At 45.1% G+C, this 16,986-nt stretch overlaps 1 long non-coding RNA gene across 1 annotated transcript in view; it reads left to right on the top strand.

Annotated features, from left to right (window-relative positions):
- Gm3587 overlaps nucleotides 1–7,163 on the top strand; it is a 28,099-nt gene extending 20,936 nt beyond the window's left edge. The window contains exon 3 of the long non-coding RNA XR_001782428.2: nucleotides 6,852–7,163. This is a non-coding gene — a long non-coding RNA (predicted gene 3587). The remainder of the gene's footprint in view (nucleotides 1–6,851) is intronic.
- Nucleotides 7,164–16,986: the final 9,823 nt, after the last annotated feature.

Below are 16,986 nucleotides of genomic sequence, written 5' to 3'. Positions count from 1 at the left end.
CTGAGCTCCACACCCGAGGCAGTGTGGTGAAAGGAAAGAACTTACCCTTGCAAGATGTCCGCTAACAGTGGTTTGTGTGTCCCCTTATACAATAAAATAATGGAATAAAAATTTTCTTTTGCAGCACTTAGTGGTGTAGGATCTCTTGTTCTCTCTCCCTCTCTCTCTCCCCCCCTCTCTCTCTTGTATTTTGAGACAGGGTTTCTCTGTGTAGCCTTGGCTATCCTGTAACTCACTATGTAGACCAGGCTGGCCTCGAACTCAGAGATTTCTCTGACTCTGCCTCCAAAGTGCTAGGACTAGTGGTGTGTGCCACCACACTTGACTGGTATAGGACTTTAATCCCAGCACCCAAGAGACAGAGGGAGGTAGATTTCTGTGAGCTGTAGGCCAGCCTGGTCTACATAGTGAAATGCTGTTTCAAAACAAACAAGCAAAAAGGAAAAAAAAAAAAAAGTCCCAAAAAGATGTGCTAGAAAGATGGCTCAGTTGTTAAGAGCACTAGCTACTCTTCCAGAGGATCCAAGATCAATTCCTAGCACCCCCATGGTGGTTCACAACTGTTTGTAACTCCAGTTCCAGGAGATCTGATGCCCTCTTTTAGGCTCCTTAGTCCTCAAACATACATATAGGCAAAGCACACACATAAAGAGATATTTAAATTAAAATTAAAAATTAACATTAACAGCCGGGCTTTAATCCCAGCACTTGGGAGGCAGAGGTAGGCGGATTTCTGAGTTTGAGGCCAGCCTGGTCTACAGAGTGAGTTCCAGGACAGCCAGGACTACACAGAGAAACCCTGTCTCAAAACAAACAAACAAACAAACAAACAAACAAACAAACAAACAAACAGAGTTAACACTAACAAAACAAGCCAGGCCTGGTGGCACACAAATTTAATTCCAGCATGTAAGAAGCAGGGGCAGACAGATCTCTATGAATTTAAGGCATGTGTAGAGGAATTTTAATTCAGCAACAAGGCTGCTTTGGCAATGGATCACATCCAAAGATCTAAGTCCATGCGATCTAGCTGGAATGCAGACACGCCTTTGAGATAAAGTTAGTTTGTAGAAGGGAGCAGCTGTGTTTGAAAGTGACTTTTCATTGAGAGGCAGACAAAGTGACGAATCAAAGAAAGACCTGACAGAATGAGTCAGAGAAAGGCTACACCCAACTCTCAGGGGAACAGACCAGGAAAGAGCAGCGCGGGGAGGGTCAGTCACTTGGGAGGCAGTGCGCTGAGTGCAATGCAGTGCAGTGCAGTGCAGTGGAGTTTGTGAGTTCATGCAGGTCACTGCAGGTCAAGGAGGCCGTTGGAACCAGGAGCCATAGGATTAGAACAGGTTGTCAGAGTTAGTTTGAGGCCAAACAGAACAATTCTGGCAAAATGGAGAGAAACCAGGTTGACTCAGCTTGGAGAGGAGTTTGAGTCAGAACAGCTGAGTTGAATCAGTCAACCAGAGATCAGAAAGAGCTGGAAAGTGTGTGTTCAGCAGTAAGTCTCAGAGATGGCAATTTCGTCTGACAAAATAAAAGTTACTTTTAAAGGCTACCAGGGTCTACATGGTGAGTTCCAGGCCATCTGGATTCCCAAAATGAAACCTTATCTCAACAACAAAATATTTTAAGTGATAGGCTTATTCCAGTTAAAATTGATTGTCAATTTAAGAGGATCTACTAATTGTTTCTGTGAGGGGTTTTTTAGATGAGGCTGACTGAGGTGGGGAAACCCACCCTGGGTTTTCCATGGATCACCATTCCAAGAGCTGAGGTTCTGGGCTGAATAAAGAGGAGATGAACATTCATTTTCTCAGTGCTTCCTAACTGCAGATGCAATGTGGCTGGCTGACTCAAGCTCCTGCTGCCATGACTTCCATCTTTATGATGGTCTGAACCCTGGAACTTCGAGTCAAAATAAAATCCTCCTCTGTGTGTGTTCGTGCGAGCTGATAAGGAAGCCAGAGCAAGAGTGAGGGCATCCTGTATTGCTCTCGTCACTGTCTCCTCGAGGCAGGGTCTCTCACTGAACCTGAAAGCTTGCTATTTCGGCTAGTCTAAGTGGTCAGTAGGATCTGCCTGTTTTCATCACCCCAATGCTGGGAATACAGGCATATGCAGCTATGCTAGGTTTTTTATGTGAGCTCTGGAGATTCAAACTCAGATCTTTGGAAAGCAAGTTCTCTTATACACTAAGACTTCATCCCAGCCCCAACCCTTCCCTTCCTCCTTCTTCTCCTCTTCTTCCTCTTTTTTTGGTTAGATATTTTGTGAGGATTTTATTATATTTATTTATTTGTTTGCCTGTTTATTATAATAGTTTGAATAGAAATGGCCCCCAGACACTCAGATGTATGAATGCTTGGCCATAGGGAGTGGCTCTTTTAAGAGGTGTAGTCTGATTGGAGTAGATTTGGTCTTGTAGGTGTGGAGGAAGCATGTCACTGTGGAGACTGGCTTTGAGGTCTCCCATGCTTAAGCTATGCCCAGTGTGACACACAGTCCCCTTCAGCTGCCAAGAGATCAAGATGTAGAACTCTCAGCTCTTTCTTCAGCACCATATCTGCCTGCAGGCAGCTATGCTTCTTGCCATGATGATAATGAACTGAACTTCTGAACCTGTGAGCCAGCCCCAATCAGATGTTTTCCTTTGCAAGAGTTGCCTTGGTCATGATGTCTCTTCACAGCAATAAAACCCTAAGACGTTTCTTTATTTGTGTGTTTATATTTACTGCGTGTTGATATGTATTTGTGTGGACATGTGTACCAGTAGAGATCAGAGGACAATTTATGGGAGTCAGGTTGTTCCTTTCTCTGTGTAGCTTCCAGGGATTGGACACAGGTTGTCAGGCTTGGCAGCATGCATCTGTACACACTGAGCCATCTTACCAGGCCTCAAATGCTTTGCTGAAGCAGCAAAGGAGGACAGCTGTTGGGCGTACTCTCCCTTCACCGTGTAGCCCTCAGGGATTGAAGCCTGGTTATAAGGCTTGGCTGCAAGTACCTCTATCCACTGAGCAATCTTGACGGCCATATTATCCTTTTTCTCTTTGAGATGTGGGTAGGGGAACTAGCTCACTATGTAGCTCAGACCAGGATGAAACTTACAAAATTCTATATCAAGTTTTATACCACTCTGTCCTTTTAAAGAGACTCGATCTTATGCGAGCTAGGCAGATCTTAAATGTATTATATAAATAAAGATGGTCTTGAACAAAATCCTCCTGCCAGCATGAGCTATACAAAGAGCTATATAATTTTTTTAAAAGAAAAGACTGAAGATGTAAGGAGTCTCAGAGCACTTGCCTACCACATATGTAGCTAGTTCTTCTTCTGTAATGAAAACAAAGAATAATGTGGAACTGGGAATCGGTAGAAGAGGGGAAGGGACTAAGCAGAGCCTTTGAGGTCTGAGGTGTAGCAGTGATGGTAGAGTGGTCAGCACAGCTGCCTTCCAATGTGGTTTATCGGGAGAGGAACCAGCATAGGGAAGTGACTGATATACAAGGCAGAAAACCAGCAGACTATGGTGTCTAGAAGCCACAGCAATTCATGTCAAAGAGGAAGCAACAGTCAAGCAGGCTGGGATGTGGCTTCTGAACCTGGCAGCATAGTGGCCAATGGTGATGTTTCCATGATCCATTAAGTGGGGTGCAAGGAATGGGAGCCCAAATGGAGAGGCTATAGAAAGGACATGAGGGAGGAATGAAGGGAACAACTGTAAAGTCCTCTCAAGGAGTTTGACATGAAAGGCAACAGAAAATAAGAGTTGGCCATAGCAGGGGACATTGGATGATGGGAGGGTAACTTGTGAGGTCTTTTTCTGTTGAGACAAGCTCTTACAATGTAGCTCTGGCTGTCTTAGAACTTACTATGCAGACCAGGCTGGCCTTGAACTCACAGAGATCCCATCTGCCTTTGCCTCCCCAGTGGTAGGATTAAAGGCATTTGTGTTTTAAAGACAACGTGTATGCTCTGTTTTGGGTTTTGTTTTGTTTTGTTTTGTTTTGTTTTTGAGATGAGGTCTAATGTAGCTCAGGCTGGCCTAGAATTCACTATATTGCCAAGGGTGACTTGGAACTCTTGATCCTCCTGCTCCTGCCTCCTGAATTCTGGGACACAGGTGTACACCAACATTCCTGGCTACTCTCATGTTTCTTTTTTTCTTTTTTAAGATTTATTTATTTATTTTACATATATGAGTACATACTGCAGCTGTATAGATAGTTGTGAGCCTTCATCTGGTTGTTGGGAATTGATTTTTTTTAGGGCCTCTGCTCTCTCAAGTCAACCCTGCTTGCTCCAGTAGACCCCGCTTGCTCAGTCCCAGCTTGCTCCAGTCCAAAGCTTCATTTATTATTATACATAGGTACACTGTAGCTGACTTCAGACGCATCAGAAGAGGGCGTCAGAACTCATTATGGGTGGTTGTGAGCCACCATGTGGTTTCTGAAATTTGAACTCAGGACCATCAGAAGAGCAGTTGGTGCTCTTACCCGCTGAACCATCTCACCAGCCCCTTGAGCATGTTTCATGTAGCAGATGTATATGGATAAGAGCAGAGACAGGAAGAGGTCATGTGAATACATATAGACAGGTGAGTAGAATAGACACAAGAAAGATGAGTGCACACCTGTGAGAAGGACAGATTCTGCTTTCAGTGTGAAGCATGAGAAAAAGTAGTCAGCACTCGGGAGGCAGAGGCAGGCAGATTTCTGAGTTCGAGGCCAGCCTGGTCTACAAAGTGAGTTCCAGGACAGCCAGGGCTATACAGAGAAACCCTGTCTCAAAAAGAAAAAAAAAAAAAAAACCCATTAACCCTGCCAGGTAGTGGTGGTGCACACCTTCAATCCCAGTACTCAGGAGGCAGAGGCAAGCAGATCTCTTATTTGTAGACCAGCCTTGTTTACAGAGTGAGTTCCAGGACAACCAGAGCTACACAAAGAACCCCTATCTTGAAAAACAAAAAACCAAACCAAATAATATGAACAAAAAACCTTACCCTAAACACTTAGGTTCCAAATACCTAGCCGGGTGTGGTGGCACACGCCTTTAACCCCAGCACTTGGGAGGCAGAGGCAGGCGGATTTCTGAGTTCGAGGACAGCCTGGTCTACAAAGTGAGTTCCAGGACAGCAAGGGCTATACAGAGAACCCCTGTCTCGAAAAACCAAAAACCAAAAACCAAACAAACAAAAAACCCCCAAACCAAATACCTGAGTGTAGTCCCAGCTGTCTGGAATACAAACTTTCAGTTGATTATAAACTGTGTCTGAGTGGTCAACTCTGGTGGGCTCCTCATGACAACGGTGCCTATAGCATCTGCTCTCATCACTGACCAAACAGGTCACATAACCAAACTGTCTCCAAGGAGTTTTACCACTCTCTTCTACAGAGAGTTACTGAAAGTCATGTGGCAATATATTTTCATTTTAATTACTAATACTCTTAGAATAAAGTGAATAATTAAGAAAATATCTTCACAAAATACACACACGATTATATTATATTATATTATATTATATTATATTATATTATATGTTAGAAAATCATGATTCAAAGTCAGGTGTGAAGGCTCATGAATTTAATTCACTCAGGACACAGAGGCAGATAGATCTCTGAGTCAAGGCCAGCCTGTTCTACAAGATAAGTTCAGGATAGTCCAGGACAGCCAGGGCTACACATTGAAACCTGATCTCAAAAAAAACAAAAAACAAAAAACAGAAACACAGAGAGAGAGAGAGAGAGAGAGACGGACAGACAAAGAGACAGACAGATAGATATGATCCAGGTATCAGAATAGCAAGAAATGCAGAATGCAGTATTTTCCGGTTTGGGACATCTAGAAAAGACCCTGGAGAGGTCTTTTGGTATTGATTTTGGACCAAGTTAGTAATGGTTTTTAAGACAGGGCCTCTGACTGGCCTCAGACTTACAAGGAAGCCAAGACTGACCTTGAACTCATATCTCCCTGTTTCCATCTCCCAAGTGCACTCCCATAGCCTGCTTTAACAGTGGTAGAGAGTTCTGACAGGTATGGGAAAGACAGGGCACTTAGCAGAGGGCTAGCGTAATGTTTACGCAGAAGTGGCTGAGGCTTAGCCAGCCCAAAGTAGAGGACCTGGGAGACAGCAATGGAAACATGACTCCTGTCTGAGGTGTCTGAGGAGAGGCAGCGTCCAGCTCTACCTGCTAACCCTCCCACCTCAGTCTGCTGAGAGGCTGGAATGTCAGGCCTATGTATTACTAGGCCTGATTCCCATTATTTACAAGAGGCTCAGATCCTACATAATGGCCTCGGTGAGTCAGCAACCAGTCCATAGTGGGTTGCTTTGGGCTGCATTTCTTTCTCCTGTGAGCTGAGGTCGGCCAGCTCTCAAAAGTGTTGCTGGGAATTCTATTCCTAACTCTCTCTCTCTCTCTCTCCCTCTCTCTCTCTCTCTCTGTATGTCTTTCTCTGTGTGTGTGTGTGTATGTGTCTGTTTGTATCTGTGTGTCTGTGTGTCTGTAGGAGACTGAACCCAGTGTCTCCTGATGCTATATCTTTAGCCCCTCAGTCTTCACCCTGCCTGCCTATCAATTCTTCAGAAATAAAACACATTCTTGTTTTGCTTTGTTTCAAATGAGGCCCCATCCTTTATTTTGTTCACAATGTCATGAAAGAGGAATATAATATCTCTTTACAGTCATATCCATTACACTATACATTTCACTGTCTTTTTGGGTTAAGCTTATTATTACAGCAATAATTTGGACTCAGTATTTATATAACAGGCATTTTCTGTTTTTATGTGATAAGGATGTGATGATCAGTAAAAATTAACTTTATAATAGTCTCATTGGTTTTCTTTGTAGTTATCAGATCCAGCACGCATGTGGAGAAAGCCTGGCTTTTGTGAGGTAAGTGCGGGCTCGTTAGAATTAATGAGCTGCCCACATGGTGGGCGTGTAGCCTAATTGATACTGGCCCTGGGCAGGGTTGCACTTTTAATCACTAATGGCCTGCAGCCTGCTGCAACCATGGCCAGGATGAGGCTAACTAGGAAGTGCCAGGAGACAGAGCAGAGCCACAGGGAGGTCACCCACTGCCCAGGAGGGGCCTGTCTGCAGGCACACAAGGAGCTCAGAACCCAATACTGGCAGTCATGCCTTCAGAGAGGCAGAAACGTCACTCCCTTGGTGGTCTTCAATATCAAACATCTCAGTAGGTGTCAGGTCCATCTGAGGACTGAGGGACACCTGCATGCCGTTCTTTCTATCATTTATTCTCTCAAACATATATAGTACCTACTAGCTTTGCACCAGGCGCTGCATCTGAGGGGACAAGAAGCAGAGGACAATGACACAGGGTGAGCCGAGAACCTGAGTGTGGAAAGCCTCTGCTGGACATAAGGGAGAGATGCTTAGCACAGCTCACATTTGTGCTGAGACCTAAGACATGAGAAGGAGCAGACTTCACCAAGCATCACAGAGAAGCATCCTAAGCACTGGGAGCGGCAGGTGCGCAGACCTCCAGGGCAGGAAAGGTGTATATAGTCATCTGTGGAATAGAAAGGAGACAAGTGTGGATGCAGTAACGTGAGCAAGACGGAGAAGGATGGGAGATGGAGGTTGGAGGTCAATAAAGGTCAGACCATGAGAAGTCCGCTACGGCCCAGTAAGCTAGTAACCAAGAAAACTCAGAAGCTGCCCTGGGTATCACTATAGTAGAGCGGACGTAATTCGAGAGATTGGGAACAGACATGTTGGAAGGACTGGAGGAAGAAAAGGAGATGAAGTTACCCCAAAATTAGCAATCCAGAAAGTCAATATTGGCCCAGTACTAGAAAAGCAAATGGGAAATTGTAGTAACAGTTGCTATGTAGGAACTGAATTGCATGGGAGATAACATAAAAATAAGTAATGCAAGCCAGGCCTGAGGCAAGACCCTGAAAGTCCAGTTACCCAGGAGGTTGAGGCAGGAGGATCAAAAGTTCAAGACCTACCTGGCTACCAGGCGTGGTAGGTAATGCATGCTTCTAATGCCTGCAATCCCTTACCTACCTGGAGGTGGAGGAAGGAAGATCTGGAGATCAAGGCTACTGTCTTGAATCCCAACATGCAGGAGGCCAGCCTTGTCTACAGAGTGAGTTCCAGGATAGACAGGGCTATGCAAAGAATCCCTGTCTTGAAAAACAACAACAACAACAAAAACAAACAAAAAACAAAAACAAAAACCCAATACCAATAAATAAATAAGAAAGAAAAGAAAAAAGAAAGGCCAGAAAAAAGTGAGTTCACGGCTAACCTAGGCAATTTAGTGAGATCATTTCATAATAGGGATGGAGGGGAAAGGTCAGCAGGAAGCCCCAGGTTGTCCCCAATACTGCAGGAAATGGTCGATGATGACAACAGTGATGATGATGATGGCGTGGTCATTGATGTCATCAAAATGCAGAGAAGAGAATGGGTTTGCTTTGTGCCTGCCTTTCAGAATAGCCAGTGGGTCTAGCACACAAAGCAGAAGAGGAAGCACATGACGTTAAGGGGCCATGGACTCTGTGGCCTGCAGGAGGTCAGGACTAGAGGTGAAAGTGGAGGAGAACAACTCTTCAGCGGCCACAAAGCAGCCTGCCTGCATGCTAGAGGCCCTTGACTAGCTTTCTTTCTGTGATAAATACTATGACAAAAAACACATTGGGGATTTTCTTTTTAACTTTTTAATGATTTTTTTTCAGGGTTTCTCTGTATAGTCTTGGATGGCCTGGAACTCACTCTGTTCAGGCTGGCTTTGAACTCACAGAGATGTGCCTGCTTCTGCCTCCAGAGTGCTGGGATTAAAGGTGTGCACCACTACAGCAGATCACACACACAAGCATGTATATAGACAGAGACAGAGATCAGTTACATTTTTGTATATGTGGGGATCGTAGAGGTCAGCCTTGGGTGTCGTTCTTCAAGAGCTATCTAGATATCTACCTTGTTTTTTGAGACAGAGTCTTTCACTGGCCTGAGGTCATGGCTTGTGACTAGGCTCTGGCCAGAGAACTCCCAGGGATCCTCCAGTCTCTACCTCCCCAATGCTGGGATTACAGGTATGCATACCACCAAGACCAGCCTTTTTAGTGTCATGTGGGGACTGAGTTCAAGTCCTCCTGTTTATATAATAAAAGGCATGATCCATTTAAGCATGGACGTTAGAAGGGAGTTAGGTGGGGGGAGGCTTAGGGGAGAGATAGCACACCACAATCAAAACATGGTACAGGCTTTCCTAGAAAGAACAACCCAGCCCTTGTTAAAGTTTTGTTTTTTTTTTTTTTTTTTTTTTTCCGAGGCAGGGTTTCTCTGTATAGCCCTGGCTGTCCTGGAACTCACTCTGTAGACCAGGCTGGCCTCAAACTCAGAAATCTGCCTGCCTCTGCCTCCTAAGTGCTGGGATTAAAGGTGTGCGCCACCACCACCCAGCTTAATCCCATACTTTTAATCCCTCCCTCTTGGTAGAGGCAGGTGGATCTGAGTTTGAAGCCAGCCTGGTCTGCAGCGTGAATCCAGGACAGCAGGGGTTAGACAGAAATAATCCTGTCTTGAAAAAAACAGAAAGGCCAGGCGGTGGTCATGTTGACAGTTACATGGCCTTTCTTTCTTTCTTTTTTAAATAATTTATTTTAACTTTATTTTATGTGCATTGGTATGAGGGTGTCAGAGTCCCTGGAACTGGAGTTACAGACAGTTGTGAGCTGCCTTGTGGTGCTGGAAATAGAACCCAGGTTCTCTGGAAGAGCAGCCCAGCCCACCTGCAGCCTTCTCTCCAGCCCCAGCTGCATGGCTTTCACGGGAAGAAGACCTCAGCTTCACCTCTGTGTAATGTGATATGAGTCATAAACCTGACAGAGCTTGGGAAGAAGGAATTATGGCCTGTTCCTTAATGGCTGAAGAGCAAATTCCCAGAGCAAGTAAGATGAGAGATATTATTGTGTCCATCTTTGGAAAATATGACAAACCGTGGCCCGCAGGTTAGAATGCACACTTCCCAAATGGCCTATGGCCTTGTCAGCCATCCCAAGAGGCTTAAGTAGATTATGGGAGCAAGCACAGCCTTCTTTATGCCTTTTCTTAAGCTAGACAGAGGCTCCTCAAGAGCCTCTAAGAGGAAGAGAACTGAGAGCCATAAATAAGTCCTCAGATGTCACAGCTGAGGCCATGATTGCTGGGAAATGCTGAGGAGTCCCCTCATACCGGACACGCATACGGACAACAAAGACTGTGATGCTATTACTGAGTGCCTCTCCTGAACCAGGCATTGTTTTGTTTTGTTTTGTTTTTTGTTTTTTTTTAATCTCTTCAGGCTCGAAGAGGAGATGTATAAGCTTATATGCTTGTTTTAGAAACACAAACAGATTAAAAATTAATAAGCCAAAAATCTATCTTAATAAATTCAGATGGGGAACTCACAGCAAGATAAACTCAGGGTAAACAGAAAGTAAAGTAAAGAACAGGAATTGAACAAATAAACTGGGTGTGTGGTAGCACATGCCTGGAACACTGAGACAGGAGGATCACTGCAAGCTCAAGGCCCACATGGGCTAAATAGAAATCTGGGCCTATAAAGTGAGAAAAACAGGCAGATGAACACACACACACACACACACACACACACACATACACACACACACACACACACACACACACACGGGGGGGGGGGGGGAGACACCATGTCCGCCCCCCCCAAAAGTAAAAGTACTTTAAATTAGAAATGAAAAAAAGGGGCTAGAGAGATGGCTCAGAGGTTAAGAGCACTAACTGCTCCTCCAGAGGTCCTGAGTTCAATTCCCAGCAACCACATGGTGGCTCACAACCATCTGTAATGGGATCTGATGCCCTCTTCTGGTGTGCATGAAGACAGCTACAGTGTACTCATACACACAAAATAAATAAGTCTTAAAAAAAAAGGAAAAAAAAGAATATTGGTATATACAGATGTTTGTGGCTCAAAAACAAAAGGAGGTTATGAATATTTTTGTGATAATAAAACAGAAGATAGTTATGAAACAGAAAATTGCTTAAAATATGTCACTGACAGAAAAATGACTCAGGTTGGATATTGTGGTAGTTTGAATATGCTTGGCCTAGGGAGTGGCACTCTTATGAGGTATGGCCTTGTTGGAGGATGTTTGTCACTATGGGGGTGGGCTTTGAGACCCTCCTCCTACCCATGTGAGAGACAGTCTTCTCCTGTTTTTCTTTGGAACAAGATGTCGAACTCTCAGCTCCTCCTGCACCATGCCCGCCTGGATAGCTCCATGCTTCCCACCTTGATGATGATGGACTGAACCTCTGAAATGGTAAGCCAGCCCCAATTAAATGTTGTCTCTTATAAGAGTTGCCTTGGTCATGGTGTCTCTTCACAGCAATGGAGACCCCAACTAAGGCAGATGTGGATAATCTTATAAGCACTAAAGAACTTGAATCAGAAATCAAAACTCTTCCTGGTAACTCCAGGTGTGGTAGAGAATAAATACACTTTTTATGGAGAACCTGAGTCTGGTTTCCAAAATCCTTAGCTAAGCTCGACACAGGCCTGCAGTGCCAGCCACAAAGGGACTGAGCAAGAAAATTTCTTGAGTGCCAGAGTTTCAAGATAGCCTGAGCTGGGCCGTGGTGGCACACACCTTTAATCCCAGCACTCGGGAGGCAGAGGCAGGCAGATTTCTGAGTTTGAGGCCAGCCTGGTCTACAGAGTGAGTTCCAGGACAGCCAGGGCTACACAGAGAAACTCTGTCTCAGGAAAAAAAAAAAAAAAAGATAGCCAGAGCTAGCTGCATGGCAAGACCTTGCCTGTTGTTGTCATTGTCATTGTTGTAAGGTCTAGCAGGACCGCTCCGTGGGTGAGGATGCTTGCCTTGCACCCAGCCTGACAATCTGAACTTCCATAAGGTGGGAAGAGGGAACTGACAGCCTGTCCTCTGACTGCCATGTGTGCACCATAGTATGAGTGTTCTCACATGCAGCATGTGTAAATGTAAAGGGGAATGTAAGGGCTGGGAATTAAGCTCAATATAGTGCTTGTGTGCTATGCACACAGCCCTGGGATTTATCCCCAGCACCCCGTGAAACAGGCATGGGGGTGCATACCTGTAACCCTGTAACCTATAATACTATGCATACATAGTAAGCTCATGAACAGCACTCTAGAACCTCAAACAAAATCAACTAGGCAAAGAAACATGCTCCATCCCATGTCGATGATGCATTGGGATTCCCTTCCTGGTGAGAACCATACACTATGAGAGTTCAGGATGCCAGGGGGCTCAGTCTAATAACTGTCAAAGCCAAGATTTGAGTCCTAATTGTCCAGGCACCAAAGCCCACAGCTTAGCCATTACACTCCTCAACCTTCTTCCAGTGCTATGCATAGCATAGCATCAGACAGGTGAAGGCAAAGGAAAGGGCATTGGCCAGAAGCCCTAGACAAGAGGAGTTTGATTGAGTCCACTCCGAGGGGAACTGGGAGATCATCCCTGGGACTGTCCCACCATCTTCCAAATACCATCAAAGCACACCTCTGGGCCTCTTCTATATCTTGTCTGCAGCAAATCACTGTCATCATTACTTTTGCAGAAAATGCATGGACCCCCAGAGACAACAGACTCCAAATTGAGAAAACTGCATCAGAAAGATAAATGCTGGCCTCCAGCTATTTACTGGGGCTCTAAAACTATAAGGCTGCAATCATAGTATTCCAGAATGCCCAAAGCATGTTCTTGTTTAAAAGCACTTTAAGAATTTTACTCAAATAAAATCTGAAAATGTAAATAATCTCATATCAAACTTTGTGGTCCCTGAAGATAACATCTCTCTCTATAACAGGCATTTTATTCTCTCTCTAAATCACAACTAAATCCAGTCTAAGTTCTGTGGGACACTAGATTGATTTCTGATCCTTCTACCAGGCTGGGCAGATTCTTTCCCCAGTAACTTTGTGGTTCTTTGCTCTGCCAGTAGGGAAATGTTTTTCTATACCTTAACTCTGGGTTCAGCCATATTTTTTTCTGAGATGTTCTTGTGACTGTTTTGAAACAAGGTTTTCCTATGTACCTTAGGCTAACCTCAAATTTTCAGTGATCCTCTTGTCACAGGCTCTTAGATACTGGTGTGTGTCTTACAAGTGTGTGTCACCAAACCCTTTCTTAGAAGATTACCAGAGTCAGCCGAGATGCTGAGGTAGCTGGTCTTCTCTGTAACAAGTCTAGCTGTGACAACCTTTGGCGCACAGGCTCCCCAGGTTGTATCTCTCTGAGGCCAGTCTACATCACCATAACTGGCCCCCAGTTTGAGTCTCAGAACCATAATCTTTGAGCAAGTCACATCATCATGCTTTGTCTTGTTGTTAAAATGAAAAAAAAAACACAACTGTATCAACTTCCTAGAGTTCTTTTTTTTTTAATATTTTAACAGATAATCCTGTTTTAAGATTTTTTTTTATGTATATATGTACATTGTAGCTGTCTTCAGACACACCAGAAGAGGGCATCAGATCCCATTACAGATGGTTATGAGCTACCATGGGGTTGCTGGGAATTGAACTCAGGACCTGTTGAAGAGCAGTCAGTGCTCTTAACCACTGAGCCATCTCTCCAGCCCCTTCCTAGGGTTCTTATAAGAAATACTTAGACACAGAAAAAGTGCTTAGCAAGCTGCCTAATGCACAGGGATGGTGTACTATGTATCTGCTCCTCACATTGCTTCTTTCCTTCTAGAGCACAGACCTCAGCCACTAATGGAGTCGGGCTTCCATTCCCTTTACAGCCTTGAGTTTTAGAGAACTTTCTTGAGTTAGAGGTCATCCCTCTTCAGCCTGGAGTCACTTGGCCTCCAACCCTAAGCTTTGTTTTAAAACTGATTTGGAAGTTTTCTTGCACTCAGCCCGGTGCTTATGGTTTCTTCTTTCTAAGCTGAAAGATGCAGAGCCTTATGGGGTCAAGAAAGTCCAAAGCCCAAGAACATAAAGTCTGTCCCCACCCCCACCCCCACCCCCACCCCCCAGGAAGGATGGGAATGCCTCTCTGAAGCAAGCCTGCAACTCAGAAAACGTAGACACGGCTGTTTCTCAAACGCCACTCTACTAAAAGCTTTGTTTGGTTGGTTTTTCTCAATTTTTGAGACAAGGTCTTACTATGTAGGCCTGGCTGTCCTGGAACTTGCGCTGTAGACCAGGCTGGCCTTAAACTCAGAGATCCACCTGCCTCTGCCTCCCAGGTGTTAGGATTAAAGCAGGCACACTATGCCCAGCCTACATTTAATTCTAAGTAAACCTTCACGACTAGACTGTGTACCTCTTGGCGGTTTGTTGTGTTCCCCCAGACTACAGGACACACCACTGCCTCATAGGTGCTTGATGAGTGATGAGTAAGTGAATGACGACTGTGGTTCACAGGACCAGAGTGTTTCCAGACAAGAAATGGAGATATAAACATGGGCACATGCCATGTTACCTTCTCGTTTTCTGCTGTGGTCAGAGAGCACTAAAGCTTGTAGACATACACTTCAGGCCTCATCTCAAATCCCAACCCCTGTCACTGCCTCTGGCCCACATCACTGGTGCCCAGTGAACTGTTGACTCATACAGTGCGGCGGGCTTGATTGAGGAACAGGAGGCCCTAAGGAGGGAAGCAGGGGTGACCTCGGGTCTGCAGGTCGGAGGCTCAGAAGCTCTGGGTGGTGGCCAGCACACGCTTATCAGGTGTCTGAGGCTGTTGAGTTTGCTATTTGTACCTGGCTTGCTGGGGGCCTTGGGATAGGAGTCATGGGAGGTAAGTTTCACTATTTTAGGCTATGACTCAAGTAGCCTGAAAGTCCAAAGAACACAGGAAGTGAAGTGTGGCATGAACCCACCGGCAACAGGCACTCTACTCTTCTCTCCTCTCACTCCAAGACCTGATAAGGTATTGTTTGTTGTGTCAGGGAGAAAAAAAAAACCAAACCAAACCAGGGCTTCTATGTGCTAGGCAAATGCTCTGCCACTGACCGGTCCCCATCCCCACAACCCTCCAAATGAGTTTGGAATCCAAGCTCCAAGCCAGGGGATCAGATATGAACCTCAGATATAAAGTCACATGTGGGCGGGATTATAACTTAATGGTTCAGCCCATCCTTAGCATGTAAACCGCATGGTCAATGCCTGGTAAGAGAAAGTGTGGGGGGGGGGAGGGCAGGGGTAGGGTATGCTAAAACAATGTCCTCAACCAAAACCTACAAAGGTTGTGCCAAAAAGTGTGGATACTAAGCAAGTTAAAATAGCAGTTCTTTACTGGAGCATGTGTTCTCTGGGAAAACCTAATGCCCGGCCTTGGAGGTGGGAGTGGGGGGAGAAGGATGGAGCAGCCCCCCGAGTAAACCAGCAGGCTTTTATGACTGGATCCCCTGGAACTTAGAGCTCAGAGGTGATTTCTTTAGGTTCAGAGTAGCTCAGGTCAGGAAGCCTGGAAGTCTAATGTAAAAAATGAGCTGGGAGCTGCATATCTTTAATCTTAGCATTCAGGAGAAAGAGGCAGTCAGATCGCTTCAAGTCTGAGGCTAGCCTGCTCTACATAGTGAATTCTAGGACAGCCCAGTGAGACTCTGTCTCAAAAAAAGCAAAAACAGTAACTTGGTGGTGACACAGACCCAACACTAGTAAGGTAGAGGCAGGCAGATCTTTGTGAATTCAAGGCCAGTCTGGTCTATAGAGCCGGTTCTAGGACAGCCAGGGCTATATAAAGAATCCCTGTCTCTCTCTCTCTCTCTCTCTCTCTCTCTCTCTCTCTCTCACACACACACACACACACACACACACACACACACACGCGCGCACACAAAGGCTGAGATTAGTGGCAAACATTTGTGATCCTAGTGCTGGAATGTTCTGGAATGTGGAGACAGAAGGACCTTGAGGTTTGCTGGCCAACCAGCCTATCTAAACAGCAAGCTCCTGGTCTCAGTGACAGATCCCCTCAAAAACCAAGATATTAGGTTTGCTGGCCAACCAGCCTATCTAAACAGCAAGCTCCTGGTCTCAGTGACAGATCCCCTCAAAAACCAAGATATTAGGTTTGCTGGCCAACCAGCCTATCTAAACAGCAAGCTCCTGGTCTCAGTGACAGATCCCCTCAAAAACCAAGATATTAGGTTGGCAAGATGGCTCAGTAGGTATTTTAGTCTCTGTTCTATTGCCTAGAAGAGACACTATAACTAAGGTAACATTTATAAAAGAAAGTATTTAATTGTGGACTTAATAAAGTCCAGAGGGTTAGTCCAGTATCACCATGGCAACAGACACAGAGGGAAAGACATCAGGCCTGACATAGGCTTTTGAAACCTCAGGTCCCGCTCCCAGTGACACACCTTCTCCAAGGCCACACTTTCCAGTCTTTCCAAACAGTTCAACTGAGGCAAGCCAGCATATATGAGCAAATATATTAGCCTATGGGGGGCATTCTCATTCTACCACAGCAAGTAAGGGCACGTGTCAGCTGTCAACCTGAGTGTGATCCCTAGGACCTACAGGGTGAAAGGAGAGAAGCAATTTCTGCAAGTTGTCCTCTGGCCTCCACACATGGGTTGTGGCATGCATGGATACACCCATACATACACAATAAGATAGTTGGGCAGTCGTGGCAAACACCTTTAGTCCCAGCTCTAGGGAAACAGAGGCAGGGAAGTCTGTGTAAGTTCCAGGACAGCTTGGTCTACAGAGTTCCAGGACAGCCAAGGCTAGGGAAACTTTGCCTTGAAAACATAGATAGGCGGGGCAGTGATGGCGCATGCCTTTAATATCAGCACTTGGGAGGCAGAGGCAGGCCAATCTCTTAGTTCTAGGCCAGCTTGGTCTACAGAGTGAGTTCCAGGACAGCCAGGGCTACACAGAAAAACCCTGTTTCGAAAAAACAAAACAAAACAACCCCCTAAAACATAGATAAAATATTTATTTATTTATTTATTTATTTTTGGTTTTTCGAGATAGGGTTTTTCTGTG

This window comes from Mus musculus, chromosome 18 (genome assembly GCF_000001635.26).
Source record: "Mus musculus strain C57BL/6J chromosome 18, GRCm38.p6 C57BL/6J".
In the NCBI taxonomy this organism is placed as follows: domain Eukaryota; kingdom Metazoa; phylum Chordata; class Mammalia; order Rodentia; family Muridae; genus Mus; species Mus musculus.
The sequence above is the reverse complement of the archived record's forward strand: the minus strand, read 5'-3'. Positions and strand labels throughout refer to the sequence as shown.